General features: G+C 33.5%; 1 protein-coding gene across 9 annotated transcripts in view; it reads right to left on the minus strand.

The window, feature by feature from the left end:
- The window catches only part of LOC115874102 (basement membrane-specific heparan sulfate proteoglycan core protein), a 220,336-nt gene that overhangs the window by 157,188 nt on the left and 48,357 nt on the right, over positions 1-14,791 (minus strand). The window contains exon 1 of one of the 9 annotated variants that reach the window (XM_030889172.1): positions 396-413. The exons of the other annotated variants lie outside the window; for them this stretch is intronic. The gene's annotated coding sequence lies outside the window, so the exon portion shown is untranslated. Of the gene's footprint in view, positions 1-395; positions 414-14,791 lie in introns of those variants that run through there. 9 annotated transcript variants of the gene reach the window in all.

Genomic DNA, 14,791 nt, shown 5'->3' on the forward strand with positions numbered 1-14,791 from the left:
TAAAAACATAATTTCTTGATAATATTGCAATATAAATATGTAGGTAGTAGATTAAACTTACAAGAAAGTAAATCCAGAAAAGATCAAGTGGTTCTCAAAATTTAAACAAAAAAACATTTTGGAAATTTTCAAAGTAAAATAAGTCAGTTATTTTGGACTTATTTGAAAAACCGTAAAGAGAAAATATGTTTCCCTTATCGAGATATACCAACCCTGAAAATATTTGCACTTAAGGCTCACCCTGTATAGAAAACGGAAATTGTTGCTTTGACAAAATCTTTAGGTTTTTGTTTATAATTTTATATTAATTTTTCTTAGCGAATCTTTTAGAATAAGTGGCAAAAAATCACAGAATAAAATATCATAAAAACTACAACAAAATAAATAATATTTACCGTTAATTTTTCCTCTATTTTTTTCTACACCAAAATAAAAAATACCCAAAAATAACGGAACAAACAAAACTAATAACTACGATAATCACAACAACAGAAAAAATAATTTAAAACTCAATAGGAACACATGCTGGTAACAATCGAACTGAACGAAAAACAACTTAAAAAAAACTTTTATCAGACTTTTAGGGGGATTTACCGAAAAATTCGAGATAATAGGAATAGAGTGGATGGACGATGACTTTCGTTGCGGCGTTTTTGGCGGGCCGCGAAACAAAAGAGGATCGGCGCGACGCGCGTTCGGAAACCTGTGCTGCTCGCTATTTCCAAGGCACGCTCGACGGTGCTCGCGCGACGTCCACGACTGAGAACAGCCGACGATCGCTGACTTTTGTTTTCCCGGAGTTTTGGCGGGAGTAAAGGGCGCGCGGACGCGATCCGAAAACGCGTTTCGCCTTTTCGCCGGGGGGTCGTCATCAAGATGGCCCTTTTAAGCTGTGAAATACATGGGATTATTCAGTGGTAAATGTGGGGAAAATGCTTATTTTTCCGACATTTAAGAAAAAATTAAAAATGTCCTCTTTTTGAAAAATAATTACAAGATGGCGCAAAGTTGAGTCTTGCTGACTTGATTCCCAAAATATTTGAAAAAAAAATTCCGATTTTGTTTTTATTATTTTCTGACTCTTCGGAAACACCATGCTATCGAACAAAAACGACGTTAAAGAAGGCTGGGGAATGACAATCGATGATAATTTTGGCGAGGTCAAGCCCTAGAGGTCATTACGTGGTCTGTACTCTATTTTATGACGATTACAACCAGTTGGTCTTAAGAAGGTTGTAATTTATTTTTATATTGAGCAAAAATAATTTTTAAATGGTGTAGTTTAAAATTCGAGAAATATTTTTTGTAATAACGTCAGACCATATCACAGCCACTTAGATTTTATCAAATAATAAAGATCTACTCAGATCAAATCATGTAAATGAAAATATCTAGGAAAATCTTTGTTTGAGGGGTAGGCAACCTTAATAGTATTTTGAAGAGACATGAATTCTCCATTGAATATCGGAATAATATACTGGATGTTCCATTTAAAATAAAAGAGTAACATGCTTTTAAATGTGGCCAATGTTCGATATTAATTTTGTCTCACCCTGTATCAGTTTTTGGATCAAATTTTAATTTGATGTAAAGTACAATAGTTAATTTAACTACATATTAGGCTATACCAGGTAAATTCCAATTTAGGTAGCTTTTATTGTAATTTAAAAATTGTTCTTTATTTCTAGAAAATGTCAAATATGTCAAAAACCTTACATTTTCGTCATATACTTCTCTTATAAAACTCACCTTTATTTTTCTCCCAGAATCCAAAAATCAATTAATATATAGGGTGTTCCATTACAAAAAACCCAACTTTGATATGTAACTTTTTTAGGGACACCCTGTAGAACTCTCTATATTTTTAAAAAATGCTCGGAATTAACAGACATATGCTCACAAAATTTCATTTCAATATAAACTGTCGTTCTCCTAGGAGCCTCTGCGGCGTATGAGAGGCGCCACCCTGTAGTTTGTAAGTTTTTAGTAGTTACGATTGGGTAGTAAAATCTGTCTATAGATAATCGCAGTGGGAAAGTCTCCAATTAAATTCCAATTATGTTGTACTATAATATAGGACTCACGTTACATAGTACAAAACCGATCACTTGTATTTTTTGAAAACAGAAAGTAATCGCGTATTGTACCAATTCCGATTGAAAAACGATCAAAACTCAAAATTGGCTCCTGTCCAACCCTCGATCGATGCGAACGATGCGTTCTGACTTGTAGTTTTTCGTTCGGATTACACAAAACAGATTCAGGCGCTTTAGTCACAGCCCGGATTATCGGTCCTAATTAACTTTGATGCAAAACACGACGGAAATATTTGCTTGTCTCTGTGTTTAAAAGGAACGTCTTAATTCAACGAATTTATCTTCTGCTCGAGTTCGGAACTGCGATCCGTTGGATAAATTGCTGCAATAATTCGTTTTGGATTGAATAAGGTTCTTGTGTATCCTTATTTCACTTTCTCGTTCTACAATTACATGATCTTGAGGTGGCAGTAAAGATATTTTTGCAATCTATTTGCATTATTCTTATTGTCAATTCCAGAAGTTATCTTTTTTTTTGAATTTTCAAAGATACTGTACCGGAATTCTTTCTATTACTATTCTTCGGGGAATTTTTATTCTAATATGTTAATCTGATGGTAATTATCAAAAAACACATGTCGTTTTTTCCTAAAAGTGGTTTTTATTGAGTTTTATCTCTAATTTTCTTTATAGTATACGAAGCTACTAGGTACTAGCACAAATTATACAGATTATATACTTTGTTTTTTCTTTATTGTTTTTCGTGGTTCCAATTTTCGGAATCGGTTACTAGTTTGCGCACATAGCACGCCCACTTATGGCCTCTGAAATTGTGCACAGCGCCTGACCGGCACAGTTATTAGAGAGATATGGAAAACCGAATAGCGTCATGCAGTATTTACGCGTACCTTATCATGGTTACGATATGCGCGAGTCAATTTTTAACGCAACACCCGCTAATAACGTTACCGCCTGACGTAATTTGCGGATCAATTTCATGGATCTGTAAGGTCGAAGTGATTAACCCCCCTCCCACTCTAAAAAGTAGCTGGGATTAGTTTTAATTAAATAAATATGGCCCAAAATATGGATTCCACCTCTTCCAATATTAAAGAACCTATAAAGAGGCTTAGGTTTACAGCAGATGACGACTTAGCCCTTCTAAGAGAATTTGTTGCTTGATGCCCTAAACCCACTGGCAGACGTTGAACAATAAAGCACTGGAAATAAGCACTTTAGCCCTTTAGTTTTAAAATACCTAGTAAACAAAACAATTTCAAAGTTTTAAATTCAAAGTTAGGTTAAGTTTAAATAGCGGATGCGACGCGAACAGAATTCTTTCCGATCCGATAAGTATAAATGAAGAGAGTTAATACCACCTCACGTAAAGGAAATAACACCTGGCCTTATTAACGTCCATGCACGCTATTCGCTTTAGCGATATCTCTCTATTACGCTGTTTATTGTTATTTTACGCGAGTTTATTTTTGCGCACAGGAAATTTTACTCGTTTGCACATCGTCATAAAAAACAATTTTCGTACCACGAATTAGGGATAAGATTTTTATCTGTATACCTATAGTATACCCAATCTGTGGTACTAGGTACAATAGATACAAGGATATATTTTTAAGCATGCAGAATCAAATGGAAGAAGCAGCGCACAAATAGAAGACAATAGAAAATAATTGTAAACTCAGTAAACAACGACAACCAAAAAGTAAAGCGGCATCAAAGTAATGAGATTTTTGAATGTCCAGAGTGCAGAAGAGAGATAACATCACGCATCGGGCTTTGCAGTCACAGAAAAGGTCATGAAGGAAAACGCCTTGCGTGACCATCTTTTCATGCGAGTCAAATACTCGTCAGCGAGTAATGGCAGTAGTAGTAGTAGTAGTAGTAATAATAAAAATCTGGAAAAATATATAAGATGTGGAAGTGATCAAACTAAATATCCGCAATAATCACAACAATGTAGTTCACAAAAATCGGTAAATATTTTAACATTTCTGTGGTACAGTTTAGGATACTCTTCCCTATATTAATAAAATTGCAATATTGATCCAAACGCAATCCCAAATGCGACAAAAAATAATAAATATTGTCGAATATCGTTTTTTCAGACGTATTGAAAGGTTACAATATTTCGTCATTAGAATATTAATTATGATCGTCACCAAGCGATGAGTTTCGTACTAAACAAAACAAAACTGACAGAAAACTGAATATAGAAAATATTTTATTCTGTCCACCTGTTGTGAATGCCTGTTCTTTAATGGAATATAAAATATCCAAATATGTGTGGAGAATTTAACGCTTATTAATGATTGATTAGAGAAGTTACCGAATTTTAAAACTGCATTGAATTATTTTTTTAACTGTCATCATCATCATCAGCCAGCCCTTTGCGTCCATTGCTGGACATAGGCCTCCCCCATTTGCGCCCACTGTTGCCTATTTTGTGCGCTCTGGATCCAATTATTGGTGATCCTTTTTATGTCATCAGTCCATCGTGTTGGTGGTCTTCCCTGGTTTCTTTTGTCAGCTCTCGGTCTCCATTCGAGCAGTGTTTTGGTCCACCTACCATCGGTCACTCGAGCCACATGTCCAGCCCACTTCCACTTGAGTGTAGCGATTCGTGACACAACGTCGATGACGCCTGTTCTCGCACGTATATCCTCGTTGCTTATATGATCCCGCAAAGACACTCCAAGCATTGATCTTTCCATTCGTCGCTGTGCCACTCTGAGCCTCTTAGCAGATGCGATGGTCAGTGTCAAGGTCTCAGCTCCATACGTCATAACCGGTAGTACACATTGGTTGAAAACCTTTCGTTTTAGGCAGATTGGCTGGTCGCCCTTAAACACATCTTTTAACTTTCCATAGGCGGCCCAAGACAGGGTTATACGTCTCTTCAGTTCGCATGTCTGATTGTCTCTTGTGATCTGTATCTCGTGTCCCAGGTAGTTATACCTATCCACAAGCTCCACCTCACTGTCACCCACAACAATATTTCCACTGGGAACCAGGTTGGTCATGAATTTGGTTTTTGAGAAGTTGATCTTCAGACCAACCCCGATACACACCTCCCGCAATTCTCGGAGCATCACTTCAGTATCCCTTAGGTTGTCGGATAATAAAACAATGTCATCAGCAAAACGCAAATTTGTGAGGTTCTTGCCATCAATCATCAGTCCCTTCCCCTCCCAGTCGAGTTTTTTAAAGGCACTCTCCAAAACGGCGGTAAATAATTTCGGTGATATAGTATCTCCTTGACGAACGCCCCTGCCTATCGGTATGGTTTTAGTGTTCTCGTGTAGTTTTACCGTCATCGAGGCGTTTTTATAGATATTGTAAATAAGCCTTGTGTATCTATAGTCCACCCGACATTCTTGCAAGGACCTTATCACTGCATCCATTTCTACTGTATCGAAAGCTTTCTGGAAATCGACAAAAGCAAGTACAAGCGGCCTGTTGTATTCAATGGATTTTTCTATTATAATTTTAATACTCTGGAGATGGTCATTGGTTCCGAACCCTGCACGGAAACCCGCTTGCTCTATCGGTTGGTAAAAATCCAATTTCTTCTCGAGTCGTGTTGTTATTATCCTCGTAAACAGTTTATAAAGGTGGCTAAGCAGACTTATCGGTCTATAGTTTTCTAGATCTGCTATGTCCCCCTTTTTGTGAAGTAGTATTACTACAGCATTGTACCACTTCCCAGGCAGAGTACCATCAAAAAGGCAAAGGTTGAAAAGATCCACAATCTTCTGAAGCAAACATTTTTTAACTGTAACGTATTTATAATGTTTTTTAACTTTATGCAAGTCATTAACTAGATAATTTTTACCAAATTATCTAATTAAAAAAGTTTCCAAAGACAAATCTATTTTCAAAACATATTTTTGATTGCTTACTATTTGTTAGACTAATAAATTGAATGGAGACTATAACATTTGTCTTAAAAATTTTTTTTATTTTAATGATTTATACATGGGTCAATGAAATGCACTTTTCAATTGTGCATTTTTTCAACTGTCAATTGATTCATGGCTACATCGACAAGTGTTGCACAAACTCAATGCGCTAATTTTTAACCAGTTTAAAAGCAAAATATTTCCTAAAACATATTCACGCTTTATTTAAATGGGCTTACATAGTAGCGCTAAAAATGCGTTTAATTAGTTTTAATGCTTTTTTAACAATGGCAGAAACAGTCTTATTTTTAGCGTTATTATTACTTGACATACAAAAACAAGTAAAATTAATAGGTAATAACAATAATCTTAAACACTAATGCGTGCACGGAACTAAATGCATTTATGATTGTAGACATTTTACTTTAATTAGCCGAGGAGAAGAGATAGATGAAGGAGCATATAATTCATATCAAATAAACTTTAAGTCACGTGATTAAGCTTGACCGGTACAGCGCTGCCCACTTTTACATATTTAAAAAAAATATAAAAAATATAAAAAAAAAATATTTAAAAAAAAATAAATAAAAAAAATTAAAATAATTAATAAAAAAAAATTAAAATAATCAATTAATTATTATTATTATTTAAAATTATTTAAGTCAATAGGGGAGCCAATATTTGAACAGTTTTTTTGAACTAATATCTTAATAAACAAATTGCAATACTATGGTTTCATGGGAGTACCGCTCGAATGGCTTAAGTCATATCTTGGCAACAGAAGGCAGCTTGTGAGGATTGATATGTCTATGTCTTCTTGTAATCCTATGGAATGTGGTGTCCCTCAGGGTTCAGTACTTGGCCCTATTTTGTTTCTGGTGTTTATCAACGACATTGCAAATCTAGACGTTAGCGGTAAAATCTGCCTCTTTGCGGACGATACTAGTGTCACTTGAAGCGGCCCAGATGTTGCGGCACTATATGATACTATATCCAGTGACTTACGCACGATTAAATCTTGGTGCGATTCTAATCTCCTATGCCTCAACCTATCAAAAACTAAAGTTTTGTCATATAAAAGTACTATACAACCTTTTGTACTTAATAACACCACTATTGACGTCGTGGACTCTGTGAAATTCTTAGGACTTGTTGTAGACAACTCGTTACAATGGGACTTTCACATCGAAGCTCTATCAAAGAAACTAAGCGCTGCCTGTTTCACGCTAAGATCAGTTTCTAAGGAACTTCTTCTCAACCTCTAGAATAGCCTATTATGCCCTTTTTGAGTCACATCTTCCTTATGCCCTTCCGTTCTGGGGTACTTGCTGCGCAACAAAATTTGATCGTATTTTCAGACTTCAAAAGAGAGCAGTTCGATATTTATTGGGACTGAACAGTAGAACTCACTGCCAGAATTTCTTTAAAAATTTCAAAATACTGACTCTTCCTTCTTTATTCATTTTGAATCCGTTTGCTTAATCCGCAAGCACATATCTGCTATTCCCGAAAGGCCATCTCATAACTATCCACTTAGGAATGCGGAGCACGATCTTTATCTGCCAACCCCGAGCTCAGAACTAGTTAAAGGTTCAATACTGTACAATGCCAAAAAAATGTACAATCATCTGCCTTTGAATATCAAGTCGCTTTCATTCTTTCCCGCATTTCGCAAAGCTCTAAAATCATACTTACTGGAGAGAGCCCTATATACGGTAAACGACATTTTTGTTGATGTTTAATTATGAACAATTTTGAATTGTAAAATTTTGATCATCTCACACACTGGTCAAAGGTCTCAAGTATTTAATATTTTATAACTCTAAAATTATATCTATTTACTGCGTACTGTTCTGCAATTGTCCATGTATATTCTTTTTGTTATTTTAATGACTTAAATTTTTTTGAATTGTATTATTTGTATTGTGTATTTTTTGTTTTGGTTTGGTATTTTTTTTGTGCTTTTGTTTGTTTTGTGAGTTCTTTGTCGATGAAGCCGTTTTGGCTTTTTGTACAATAAAGCGTTGTTTTGTTTTGTTTGAACAAAACATTTGAACAAAATTTGCATGGGACTTCCTATGTTTCCAACGACGATGCACCACCTGGTATACACCTGGTATATATCCTTCGTATTTCTTTTCAATGGCTTTAAAAAGATCGTCAATACACACTTCCAATAAAACTTATTTTAAGGTAGGTAAAATCCCACTTGCTTTTCCTATTAACTAAAAATCAGAACGACCAGTCGACAGAATGGACAGATGTCTGAATTACACGCGTACCGTAATAGACAAGTCGTCGTCTCTCCTGATCTGTAAACGTGGCGGCATCTCCAAACAGCCGCTGCCTTCTACAGATGACAGAACAAAGAGCGGTCTTCTCCATCCGTCTTATGTATCTACGTCTCCGATAATTATGTACAGCCTTAGACGACAAGGAATTTAGTTTAGTAGCATCAGACGGAGGAACTACTTTTTTTTCACTTAGTTCTTTTTTTTTTCGTTCCACAACGAGACGACATAATATAATTTTACTGTTAGTATCTTCTAGATTGTTCACTTTTATGTATTATTATTATTTTTTCAGTTGAATGAAACAACTATTGTGTGTGGTCCTATAAAACCGTTATTATTGTGGGTATAGAACAAAGGTATAGAAATAATAGTAATAATACAGTATGTCCCCGGATTGTCTTTTCAAGAGGAAAAACTTTTTTATTATTGACATTTTCAGAAAAATGCATTCTTCATAAAAATTGTTGCTTATTCCCTAATAATTAATCCCGTTTTAAGTTTTACCTCTTGTAAAGATAATCCGGGGATATACTTTAGAATAAATAAATGTAGGATAATAAATATTTGATATTAATTAAACTTTTACTTCGTAATCGCGATTTTTAAATTCATTGTCGCCAACCATGGACATATTCGGCGCCACGCTGACTAACAGATTCAGGTGGTAAGTCTGCTGCAAAAAATGTTAAGTTTCAGCATTTATTTATTTATTTCCTGACATTGTCATTCGTTTTGACACTTTAGAATTACGACTTTTTGGTTTAAATAAAAAGTGTTGTGATAGTTTAAGCTTAAAAATGTTTACTAGCAGACCTGGCAGTCGAACATTGTTCTTTTTAGAGCCTCTTTTAGTGCGAAGTGTACAAGATAGCTTAATAGCCGTAAAAAACTCATCGCAACTTTATTTGGATTTTTGAACGGGAAAGCGGTATGTCTTTATTACTCTTAAATGCTGTTAAGAAGGTGAGTTTTGATGATGTAAATAATAACTGTTTATATATTTATAATTAATTTATTTTTGTTTCTTAAAATATTTTTAAACGCAAGAACATAGTCCTAGCACAGTGTACATGGCAAGCATTAAGAGAAAAAGATACTGTATATTTAATTATTATCACGATATATTTATTAATAACGTTGCCTCGATAGATAATCTTCTTCATGCCAACAAAAACTTCGACTCATTAATACTTCAAACTGCAATTACATTTATAGATAAAATAAATTCTATAAGCTCTAATGGAATTTTATTAAACTGTCTCTCTCGTTGGTGGTTTTGCTAATTTTTTCAATTGCCTACATCAATTTAATGTGTCGCACAGATATAGGCTGTCTGCTCCATAAATAAGATTGATATGATATGAACAGAAAAAAATTGATAAAGTTAAAACATATGCTTGATTGTATAAAAAAAATATCTGTAACATAATTTATTATACACTCATATGCAAAAAAAACGCAAAGTAAAAGTGTTTTAGTTTTGTTAGTTTTAGCCCTATTTTATGATTTTTTTAGAAAACTGTATATAATTATATCAACTTCAATTCGTAAACTAAGTTTTTTATAAACTTGATTATTTAGCATATTATACAGGGTTAATCGGGGGGTTGTTTTTTTACCCTTACTTTAAAACACCCTGTGCAATAATTTCGTGTGTAACTTTTCCTAATTTATAATTTTACGGTTAAAACCATGATTCCTGAGCATTTGGTTTTTTGATTCATGTTACATGCTTTGGTTAATTTTTAAGAGCGAAATGAACTGATCACGAGTAATTTGCAATTTTTCAAATTATCATTACTTTTTGATGTAATGAATTAGACGCGTACCGTAGAAAACGCGTACCACAGAAAAGTAGTTAAGTAGTAGTCTTAAAGAGTGACAAGCAAAAATGTAAAAATACTATTTTTGTTGCCTTCAAATAAATTGCCATAAACTAATATTACTTAGGTTTAATTAAGTGCAAAAAAGAAAGAACAGTTCTTTTTACCTTCTTTGCGAACGTCCATTATAGAAAAGGCAACAGCTTTTATCAATTTTAATAAAATAAGTAATTAATTGGCGTTATCTGAAAACTGTTTATGTCAGCTTGATACCAGTAGCAAAAATGTGACATTTCTAATAAAAAAAAGCGCTACACTAGGCTTACTTGATTTTGTTATTTATTATGTATCGTTTACAGGGGAATATAAGAAAAGTATTAGCAACAGTTTCATGCAAACATTTTGAAATTAATATTTCTAAGTAATGACCTATCTGGGAACCACTGTGCAGTGGGTCCATCATATCCAAGAATGAAAAATGGCATTTTACATAAAAAGTAACAGCGATTTTCATTTCCAAGACATCTCAGATTCCGTTTTTTTTCTATACTAGTAATTAGTAGTAACAGCCAATAAATCTTCAAATTTCTCAAATTTATGCCAACCAAACAAGCAAATTCAGAATAGCCAACTATGTCAAATCAAATTTGTTAATAGCCACCTATAAGTACCATATTTTCATAAAATATGTCCTTACACAAGTTTAAATCTGATACCCGAATATACCCTGTTTAATATCTACACGCCAATTGAACTAGTTGATAGAATTACCACACTTATGACGTTAATATTTACCGAACTGCACATTTATTACTTGTAAGAGTCTCCAGCATTAATGCAAACTTCAAAATAGCACGTCATATTGTTAAAAGCATCTAAATATATCCTCTAACATCACCGATCTACTTTACATTGTACAAATAAAGTTGGACACTTAAATTGACAAAAAACGCGATCTTTAATATCATTTCTAATTAGTGTAATTTCTGATAGTCTTGAACCTTAGAAAGAACAATTGATCCCGCATTAAATCTTTTATGGTGTTCTTCTATTTAGACGGCGACCTCAAAATAAGATTTTATTAATCGAGAGTGGAGCAACTGTTGATGGTTTTTATGGCTTTTTTAATTGCTGACCACAGATCGGTACGTGTGATCTACAAGAGATTATATAACATTTCCCGTATACAGGGTGCTTCACGACCATAGTAGATTAGATGTTTATGGAGAATCTGCAATTAAATATTTTGAAAATTTAGATGAAAATTATTCCGGAAATAATTTGACCTCTAGTGGTATTACTAGTGAACATTTTTTCCTTGTGCGCACCCAACAGCGAATTATACTGGAAATTTTTTGACGTTTATAATGACAGAATATCTTTTTGAGAGTCTGGTTTTTATTTGTTTACATGATAATTTTGATACATTTCAATTACAAAGCTGATATGAAAGTTTGTAAACTGCTTTCATACGCTTGACTTAGATTTCCTAGTATTCGCGGGTGTTAACTGCTTAATCTCCTGGTGAATATTTTCTTTGCTTTCATGACCGAAGCGAAACATTTTTTAAGCCGTGCCGCTTGACAGCTTCAAAACTGAAATAGTTTTTAGGTTTGGGTGTCACTTAGTTGTCATAGTAACTAAATAATCAATTCGACCAAAAATCGAAAAATACATTTTAATTATTTGATTTTCAAACACAATTTGGTGTGGAATTTTCTTACCGAATACCACACGAGGTCAAATTAAATCCGGACATTTTTTCTCGCTCATGAATATCCATGAGCTCGAAAAAATTTCCGGAAATAATTTGACCTCTAGTGGTATTACTAGTGAAAATTAAAAAAAAACGTAAAAATATTATTTTTTCCTAAAAATCAAGGGAGTTTCTATGGTAATATAACTTCGATTTCATTAATTTTCCAAAAATGTAATAATGTGCCGGGTATTCCATTTAAAATAACAAATACGCTACTATTTTTCAAATGATGCAGCAACACTGTAACGTTGAAAATAATTTAGACAGATGGATCTCGTGCATTAATACAAAAATCGTAATTTCCAAAAAAATCACTGGTTACTGGTTATCCATAAAAGTATACCTACTCTACTATCGCCGTGACTCACCCTATATATACATTATGTCCCCGGATTGTCTTTACAAGAGGATGGTTAATCCCGTTTAAACTTTTCCAAATTTCAATACCGTTTTGGAGAAAATTAAGAAAATCATGAAAATGTAGTTTTTTTATTATTTTTTCCTAAAAAATCGAAAGTCCTAAAAATGAAAAGGCGTTTCTATGGAACTATCAATTCGATTTTTTTCTTTGATACATGGTTATTATTAATTTTGATTAACGTCATATTCTTTGCTGTTGTTAAAGTATCACATTTTCCGATAACTATCATCACCCTTTCCGTAGCATTGAATTAAATAAATTTTGTGCTTCTTTAATATTTTAAAACAACACAAAATATTACGTTAATTAAGAATTAAATTCATTTTCATTCAAAGAATGAAAACGAAGTTATATTACCATAGAAACGCGTTTTGATTTTTAGGACATTCAAAAAATTCATCCACATTTTCAGGTTTTTCTTAATTTTCTCTAAAACGGTATGGAAATTTGGAACAGTATAAACGGGATTAACCATCCTAAAAAAAGCAAAAATTTTTTATGAAGAATGCGTTTTTCTCAAAATGTCAATAATAAAAAAGTTCTGCCTCTTGTAAAGACACTCCGGGGACATACTGTATACAGCCCGTAAAAAAACTAGTGATGAGCAAAAGCAAGACCAAGACTCCCTTGGTCTTAGTCTTGTAGTCTAATAGTTAGTCTTGGTCTTCGCTTAGCAGTCCTGGTCTTAGTCTTCCAGCAAGACTCATTCATCATTTATATTGCACTAGAGGCACTTTCTACATAGAAAATATTTAAATAAATAGTATTTTAGGAAAAATGTTGTTTGTAATAAATTAAAACAATTAATTTTAAATAAATAAATAATTTATACCGGGTGCGTCTCAAAAGTGGCTCACCCCTATAACTTTTTTATTTTTTCACATAAAAAAATAGAATTTGGTATGTTAGTATATGACTAACATACCAAATAAATGATAAATTGGGATTGATTGGTGTATTCAATTGTTTTTGGTCACTTCCTGTTTCACCGGAAATGACTAAACTTTTGATTTTTAAATGGCACCCTCGGTATTTTTTTACTTTATTCGATAGAAAATGACATTCTGAATAGAATGACATATCATATGTCAACTTTTAACATTCTCGCTTAAAAAAATTGTATTTTAAAAGTCAATCTAGAGTGCCATGGCTTTGTTAAAAACACTAATTCGACATCAAGGAGCCTTGCAAAATAGATTTGATCGTCTAAAGTTTTTAGTGTCTTGTCCTGGCCAGTTAGAAAATGCTCAAATCGTATTTTTAATCATATCTCAATTTTTTCAAATGGAACGAGGGTGGCTCATTAGCATATTTGGAAAAAGCATTTTTTTACGGATAATTTGATACCACACACTTGGTATTTCGAGTCAAATTTTCGTTACGAACCGTAAGTTATAATTTCAAATAAACTATATGCGAAAATGTCAAAAGTTGACAGATGATATGTCATTCTATTCAGAGTGACATTTTCTATCGAATAAAGTAAAAAAATACCGGGGGTGTCATTTAAAAATCAAAAGTTGTAGTCATTTCCGGTGAAATCGAAAGTGACCGAAAACAATTGAAGACGTCAATCAATCCTAATTTATGTCATATACTAACATATCAAATATCGTTTTTTTAACTAAAAAAATAAAAAAGTTATAAGGGTGAACCTCTTTTGAGACTCACCCGGTATATCATACAAACGTAAAAAAAATCAAGAGCGGAAAACATAAGACTCATGCATGTTTGGTCTTGTATAAATGCTTGGTCTTACAGATCTAACGCTAGTCTTTGTGTTGGTTTTAAACAAAAGTACAAGACTGCAAGACCAAGAAGTCTCGATTTTTTTATTAATCATTAAAACTATGAGCCAGTAACAGTTCCAAAAAATATTAGATTTTAAAATTAACTCAGCTCATTATTTATAATAATCTTGTTTAACTTTATGTACGTTTCGATCACGATGCAGGCCCCGAGACATTGTCTTAGAGAGACCTCTTTTTAGTTGCGGAATGCGGAAAGCCCCTCATTTATAAATTTCATGGCTCTGTCATCTGCTATGTTAATATCGACGAAAATTTTATGTTGCCCCATAAAATTGTTAACGTTCGAAGTTGTTTGATTGATGCACTGCTATAATGTCAGTTCCTTAAATAGTTCGGCTGTTACGACGGCCTCTCCGTGTACTTTAGGTGTACCGATAGGTAATTAGCGGTGTTCCGGTGTTTGATCATAGGTCACCGCCATTGTCATATGAATGACTAAGCGGACCGCGGTGCATAATAAAAGGGTTTAGACTTTCGAAAAAAATAATTGAGTTAGATATGAAGAGTGATGCATGACACCCTCAGGAAAATATAAAATATAGAGAAACCTTAAGGTACAAAACCTAAGGTACTCGAGATATACAGACAAACCTCTGGGTGTAAACCCATGGGTACCCTCGGTTTTTTGTTGTTTTATTCCATAGAAAATGATACTCTGAATAGAATGACATACCATATGTCAATTTTTGACATTATCGAATTTTTAGGTTTATTTGAACATGAAATACCA

Source organism: Sitophilus oryzae, unplaced genomic scaffold, assembly GCF_002938485.1.
Source record: "Sitophilus oryzae breed Bouriz unplaced genomic scaffold, Soryzae_2.0 scaffold_1227_pilon_pilon, whole genome shotgun sequence".
NCBI classification, from domain to species: domain Eukaryota; kingdom Metazoa; phylum Arthropoda; class Insecta; order Coleoptera; family Curculionidae; genus Sitophilus; species Sitophilus oryzae.